General features: G+C 50.0%; 1 long non-coding RNA gene across 1 annotated transcript; it reads right to left on the minus strand.

Annotated features, from left to right (window-relative positions):
* Positions 1-1,626: 1,626 nt before the first annotated feature.
* Positions 1,627-6,370, minus strand: LOC144125678 (uncharacterized). Its single transcript, XR_013313408.1, has 4 exons — positions 6,267-6,370; positions 6,101-6,150; positions 3,323-3,496; positions 1,627-3,115 (listed from the first exon to the last, which is right to left on the minus strand). It is a non-coding gene; the product is annotated as an uncharacterized LOC144125678 (long non-coding RNA).
* Between the last annotated feature and the right edge of the window lie 1,205 nt (positions 6,371-7,575).

Here is a 7,575-nt window from a genome sequence, read left to right on the forward strand (position 1 = left end):
GGAATGATGAATGGCTGGTTCGATCACAGACAAGACCACTAACTTATATTCCGCACCCTTAAATAAGGAGCTAACAGAAACAAGTACAACACCGTCTCAGAAAAGGACGTTCTGCACAAGACAGAAATCGATAATGCCCATAATAGGTGCATAACGTGCTTCCACGGCAGCACTAACAGTTCAAAAGCCTCAATTATATCTCTTGAATGAGTGATTAATACGGCGAAAGGGCTAGTCGATAATTATCTTTAAATGCCATATCAGGGCAATTAATCGGAAGCTGCGTTCCGTGATTGAGAGGTTTCCACATCGAAAAATTGTACGCTTCAGAAATAGGGCATTCTATAAATCGTCTTTTAGACGTCGTGCGTATAGATATATAGCGCACTTGTGATTTCTGCGAAGCATTGAAAATCTGCGGAGCAAATTTTGTCGCCCCTTGCTTTCCATGGGCGAATTCTTTTTACGCCATGTTTATTCTCTCACTTCTCGGAAGTCGAGGCTTTTGGTTTGCCCTTTGTGGGGACCTGCCCTGCAGCCCCCTGAGATTGCTTTCCCGCGAGGCACCGTGCAGCAGCAGTCTCACCCCGAGGATGAACGCGTTCCCTTGTCAGTTACATTAACTGGCAAGAGAGGGCGCCAGCGTCGCTGCGCGGGAGACTGCTGAAGCCCGCCCGCGGGAGATGGCGTCTTCGGCTGGGATAATCGCCGCGAGCGGACGCGTCACTCGCGGCTCCGCACTTCGCCGGCGGGGCGAAGAAGCGACGGGGAGACAGGCTCCCGTACTCGTCCCGTCCGGCCCGCGGAGTTTATATCCATTGCCCTAGCGCGGGCGAACATTCGCTCGGAACCTTGCTGGTGAGTCGGACGACCTCGATTCATTAGCGTACCTTGTTGCTAGCTGGCATTATTGTTTCTGTAGCAATAAATGCCTGTTTGTGTCAGCCAATGTGTCGTTCCTTTGTTCCCCCAGAGCAAGGCCCGCCGTGGTCGGCGAGCGCTCGGTAGCGTATGCGATCACGGGGTGGGGTTCGGGCGGCTTTGAACCGTGTCAGCCGCGATTGATTGGGGAGAACGTACTTATCTCCCCCAGTCACTCCCCACCTTAGAGCTGGTAATGTATTGTACGTTACACAAAGGCAACCGAGTACACCTCTCGCGGTCAAATGCTTTAACTGTGAGGCCGTTGTGGGATATTGTGATATATGAACACATCGATGGGAGCCCGGTCTAACCTTCCGGTGCGTAGCAAAGACTTGCTTTTCAACTTTGTCCTGTGTTCGCACCGAGTAAAGACTACAATAGAAAACCAATGGGCGCGTTTCGGGTAATAACTATGAGGAAACTCTGGGATATTACTTATCAACGTAGTGACCCTACTGGCATTTAATCTTCAGACAAAACCTTGCTATTAAATTTAGTCCTTCACTGGTACCCAGCAGTTTTGACTCCATAGAAAACAAATGGAGTGCGTTTTTGACAATAACAGAAAACTACAACCGTCCCGAGGATGTATCTGTGGATACATTGATTGTTATGGTGCACTTTTAAGATATGCGAAAAAAGTGCGAAGATATGCGAAAAAAAAAAACTTCGCTTCTCTAGAATTTCTGGGAATGACAGGACGTATGTTATCCATCACATAGTAGTACTGTGATCCCCTTTGGCTTTTTTCAGATAATTCTACTCTTAATACCTTCTTCAATAACTGAACTCTAATCAGCAAAATGGGGAAGCAAATTTGCAACCGCACAGTGACTGCCCACTTTTATAGGCACGTCGATATCAACACAAGTGCGGATCACTCAAGTGCACTACAGCAATAGCTGTGACGTAGCCATATCTCAGCACTAGACTTCATTTTTGCCACGCGTCTCTGCACATATCGTTGCTTTTCTAAACGGAACCGGCTAGACGAATTATACAAGGTAATGGCGGGTGATGACAATGACTTGTCGGACAATTTCTTCTTGTTGGTTTTATGGGCTATGTCAAGCTGCCTGGAACAGCTTTTGCCTGTAAACCTGCCAGGATCTTTCTGGGAAATAAATGAAAAAAGCAATGGATGTCACTCTTAAGTGTGACTGGCTTCACTTTGTTTACCTGCACTCAGATTCTTGGCACTCAGGTGCTCCGAAACAACGTTCCGGAGCACCGTTTCACCCGCTAAAGGGGAGCACACCAGAGGTCCGTTAAGCCGTTCGTGGGTGACGCGTGATGGGTGACGCTCTCGTCGGCACCTTGACGCATCTTCAGCAACGCCTGATACGCGCGACAAATTGCGCAGCAACCCTGGAAACTTGGCATGCGTCAATGAAGTCCTCATAAAGAGAAAAAAACTGCAAGAGCTGCCCCCTTTCTTCTGGTATATTACAGAGTAGCTAACAAGGAACGAAATATGTTAGCTTCCTGGCTTGTCCTAGCTTTCAGCTATTCACTGTATGTATTCCTCGCTTTTCTGTACTCTAAACTATAGATGCATCACGCTACCGCACGTAAGCTTAAACATATACAAGAACGTGCTCCTGCAGCATCGATGCGTAACAAAAAATATATCCTTCGTTACGACATAAGCGGGCCGCCAGCGTTCCGAGCCAAGCATGGCAAAGCTTGATACGATGACAAGAACTCGCAAAGGACCGCTCAATGCCGGACAGAACCCCAGGACAACATGCAGGAATATCCGGAACAATATCCCCCTCACATGCGGCATCCGTGCTCGAAAGCTCGGCTCTCGCATTGGCATTCCTGTGAGCGGTCATGGTTCCAGGAGGGCAAATTCAGCCAGCCTCACTCCTATACATCGTACACAACAACCGCACTGTCTCGTAGCAGTGGTTAACATTCACCACCCGCACGGGCAGTCTTCTCACAGCACTTGAAGTTGGCAAGTTTGACTTAGAACAATCGTGGCACGCCCGTACTTCCTGGTGCTGCCAGAGGAGTCGTCAGCGCACCACGCACATGACGCAGCACCGCTCCTGCCTCGCCATCTCGCAACGGACGCGGTCGTCGCGTGTTCGGTCAGCCGCGACGAAGCTTGGGGTCAGGACATAAACCATCGCACTGTAGTGTTTTTCCTGAGAGGCATTAGGATCTGCTTCAAGTCCATGACCTGCGAGTTGAAAAAGGTAGTGGTGAAGAAATATAAGCACAGCGTATCAGCTCGGCGATCTTCACAAGACACGGGGATGGTTCCTTTAATCGGTGTTTGTGAAAGCAACATGCGACGACAGAGGGCCTCCCGGTTTGTTCGAACAATGGTGGTCTTTCTCTCTTTTTTTATAGGCCCCCTCCGCATCCACGGAAGTAAACTCTGTACCTTGTTGTTGTGGTGCCAGCGGTACTGCCTGCGTGAGAGGTGGTAGTAGCCGTCCAGCTCAACGCGGGCGGGCCTCCGGCGGATGCCCAGCACTCGCACGGACATGATGGCCAGCTCATCGAAGGTCGAGTTGAACAGCTTCTTGTACTGGTAGCTGCAGATCTCCAGAGAGTTCTGCGAGGGCGCCAGAAGAGCATGTGAAAAGGGGAAAAGAATGTGGCAGATGCTTTAGAGGGGCCATGAATACCTAATTTCACGCATACCCTGCTTATCGCCTTTAATACCCGGCAGGTTAAATTACAATTTCCCAAATTTTGAGTTCATTCTGTGCGGTAAATATTTTTAAAACGAATTGTTTTCGTTTCTTTCGTGAACTTCTTGCTTATCTGGCAACATCTGATCGCTTATCTGGCAACATTTGATCACGAGCGCATACACGCCACGCGTCGTCTGCTGCGAGCTGTTGAGGTGCTTGCATGCACACCGTAGACAGCGGTCGCTTGAAAAGTTTTTTTTTCTTTTATCCTAGCGAAATAAAATGCATTTTCCGTGTTCTCTTTTGGGAAGTCAACACAGTACGCGAGCTGAGTGATCCTTTGGAAAGCGGACTTGCTCGTGGCGCCCACTTTCCGATTGTTGAGGAAACAGAAATCGATGAACCCCTGCTTTATTATTTACGCTTAAAAGCATGCTGTTCGGTACGTTATGAGTGTGGTCTCTTTTGAGCAGTCAAGTGCTCCCGTATGTGAAAAGCGGCACGTGCCGTGAATGCTTGTCGTGAAAGCCGCGTCGTTTTGTAGCTAGCTGTCAAGTTCTTGTCCGCTCTTCATCGCTCGATAATTAAACTCAAACTATCAAAAGGTGCGCTACAGTAACCTTGAGGCACGAAAGGAGCAGAGAAAAGTGCCGAGTGCGGCTACTTCCGCGCTGCATGTACGCGTTTGTAAGTCGAACATGCATTTCCTTCCACTCATAGAACCTTTTTGCAGGAACCAAGCCGCTTGCAAAACCCTACGTGACTCGAATGCTTTCACTCTCCGCACCGATGAATAGTCACCGCCGTCTAAATGAGTGCTTCGAAATAATAGTACAGCATTTTGCTGTGCGTGCGGATTGTGCCCCAGGAGTGCGAGGATTACGAAAACTGCAGCCCCGCGCTGAGGTTATTTACATGGCTGTGCGCAAGCAGTACTGCTCCTTTGCGTGGCATAAAACGCCGGGTGGGTTATCCTTGTCTTAAATATTACGTACTCTTGTTCACAAATTGCACTTTCACTCATTTACACACCATGATAACTGTGCAATAAGCGCCGATGATGCTATATCGCCTGCTTGTTAAACGCTTCGCGTAGGATACCGGCGCTTTCCGCTAACTGTATCTGCATTCTCTTATGTCACCAAAATTTCATTTCAGATCAGTTTAGCTAAAAATACGTTCGGGCATTACTTGAATTAATGAAAACAACCAGATTTGTTGTCCGCAGTCGACGCCGACGGCTGCTGCCGGCTGCCTTCTGCACATGCTATGCAGACCGGGTCACATATATCGGCACATCCCCCTTATTGTATACTCGCGTCCCGCGATGTAGGCAGTCGTCGCTTTGAGGGCACTGTAGCCAAAACTACGCTCGACAGCTATTTTCAGGCGCTAAAACTTGCGAACTCGCTCTCCGCAATCGCCGAAATCGCACACACGAATCCTGCGTACTCGCTAGGCCTCATCACGAGAGCAGGCGGCGGTCCACCGTCAACCGAAATTCAAGAATATGGCAAAAGTTCCTCACTGATTAGTAACAAAGTGTGAAGATATGATATGTAGCCGCTTGTTTCGCTTTTTTCGATACGGGTAAGGTACACAAGCGCAGTTTTTCCGGCCGTTGCCTCACCGGGCGGGAAGCTTTCGCTCGGCCGCACAAGCCCAGGCGACTGCGGCGAGCGGCACCGTCGTGCGGCGTTTTCTGCCCGTGTCGCTTGCCTCGCCGATCGGTTCTATGCGCAGGCACCGAATGAAAGCACGTCTTGGCTGGTGCACGCACATCGCGTATGTCGCCGTGGCTAGCACGAGGTCCAATAAGTTTTAAAATTCTCAAGTTTATAGAATGTCATACCAACTATTCCCCTACCACTCTCTTCTGGTTCCCTCTAAGCTCACTCTTTAACATTACTACGATACGCGGTCGTTGATCGTGCTGGCGTCGTCGTAAGTCTGGCGTGGCAGACCACTGCGTCAGAGATTGCATTTGCGTACCGATCAGCCCACCAACCGTCGATCGCCGTCGCATCGGCCTATAGTGTGACCGGACCCTACCTATACCAAAGAAAAACTGCGTTACTGTTATTATCGCTTTTGCGGTACCAGTCATTCATATATGGGGGACGACTGCTACTTCGATCGCCCGCGAAAGTACAGGGGGGAATGAGACCTCGCTGCGCATACTGCAGCAACGAGAGCAGACGACGTTGCTCCGTGCATGTGCTAGTGACGTCACGAGAGCTTTCAATATGGCGGTCGCTGCCGATAGGAGGAGTCTCCCGGTCTCAGTTTCGATCTTATTTTCTGAAAAATACAGCGCGTCCAGGGCAGCCAAATTTCTGAAATTGAATCATAAGCCCTTGCATTAGTTACTGAAGCATAAAACTGCAATATGAAGAACGACCATGTCGTGACCCGTTTAAAACGTCAGGTTGCATTACTATGAGCATAAGGCCTGAAAAAAAGAAAGAAAGAAACGGAGACTTTCTACGAAAGAAACTAAAGCACGCGGGAGATGAACTCACGTTGGCCGCACGGAACATGAGGTAAACGTATTCACCCAGGAGCTGCGCATCTAAAGAAACAGGCGGCAGGAAAGGAAACCAAATGAGAATATGATTAGCTCGAGCGCGCATATCGCGATGTGTTCCGCAGGCTGGTTACATGGAGATGCATGCAACAACGGCTCACCCAGAGTTTCGCCGTCATCCCAGTAAAGGTCACCGACAGCTTCGCCGGAGCCATTGAGAGCCACCAGGAGCTTCACTGGATTCCTGCGACTAAACAGATAGAAAAGGAACTTTACGCTCAAAGAAAATCGAACACTCCCGGAGTCAGAACATGACCAGCTATCACGCAGGTCCTTTCTAGCAGCTCACGAACGAAAATTACTGAATCAACGCGGGAAAAAACAGTTTCTTTAGAACATGCCACACAATTTCTCGGTTGTTTGTTTGACTCGCTTTGCATATAGGCTTTCTTTTTTCCTTGCAATGTCGGGGAGCTTTTGTCTGTATCAAATTGAATTTCGCATTTGCTGTATAACCATGATTGCGGCATAACCATGATTAAACCCTGCCTAACTTTCTTTCTCGCACCGCACAGTCCTTTTTAAATATTAACTTCTTGTTGGCAGCAAGGTGCAGTCCGAGTAATTTTTTTCTTCAAGCTCTAAAATATAGCGCTAGAAATCCAATTACACAACAGCGGTGCTACTTGAGCGCAACAGATGCCAATTCGCTTATCGTATATACCGCGCCCAGTGCAAACACAAAACTCATCGGAGACTCGTTTACCTGGAACGCCTAGTATATTGCCAAATGAAATAAAACCGTCATCCGCTTTCTGTTCCTTGGCAGCGGGCGCTTTTCGGGGCGCAAGACGCGTGCATCTCCCGACAGAGAAAAGAAAAGATAGGGGGGGGGGGGGGGGGCTTCTGGCGCCCGGTGGTGGTGGTGGTGGAAACTTTATTGGACACAGGGGAGTTTAAGACGCACAGGTCATTGGGCACCCGCACGGCCCAACTGCACTCAAACGTTCATGTCCCGGAGGCTCATGACGATGGCAGCCCGGCCTGAGGCGATGGCTTGCTTTGCCGGGTCCTCGGAGCCCGCGCACTCACGCACCGGCGCATCGCCGCCGCCGAAGCCGCGACGCTCGCCAGCGCCATCTCTCGCTCGCAGCAAGCAAGCCGTGGGTCACGTGAGGCGAGCTCGCGCTGTGACTGGCACGTTTTTTGTGGGACGGGGCTCCGCCGCCGCCGCTCGACGGAAACGTTAGGGTGGCTAGACCCTAGAAACGTAGAGCAGGGCCCAGCGGTATAGTGTACTAGAATAGTATTCTACTCCTTCACCCCGCGACGTCACGAAGATGCGGTGGCGCTGATGTTAGCAGCGACTTTCGCATGGTAGGCAAAACAGGTTCCGCTTGCCCGTGCCTACCGCAGCTGCCGCAGGTACCGGCGGCTGCTTCAAGCCTGTGCACTGCAGAAGCAGCATAT

The sequence above is a fragment of the Amblyomma americanum genome, chromosome 3 (genome assembly GCF_052857255.1).
Source record: "Amblyomma americanum isolate KBUSLIRL-KWMA chromosome 3, ASM5285725v1, whole genome shotgun sequence".
NCBI classification, from domain to species: domain Eukaryota; kingdom Metazoa; phylum Arthropoda; class Arachnida; order Ixodida; family Ixodidae; genus Amblyomma; species Amblyomma americanum.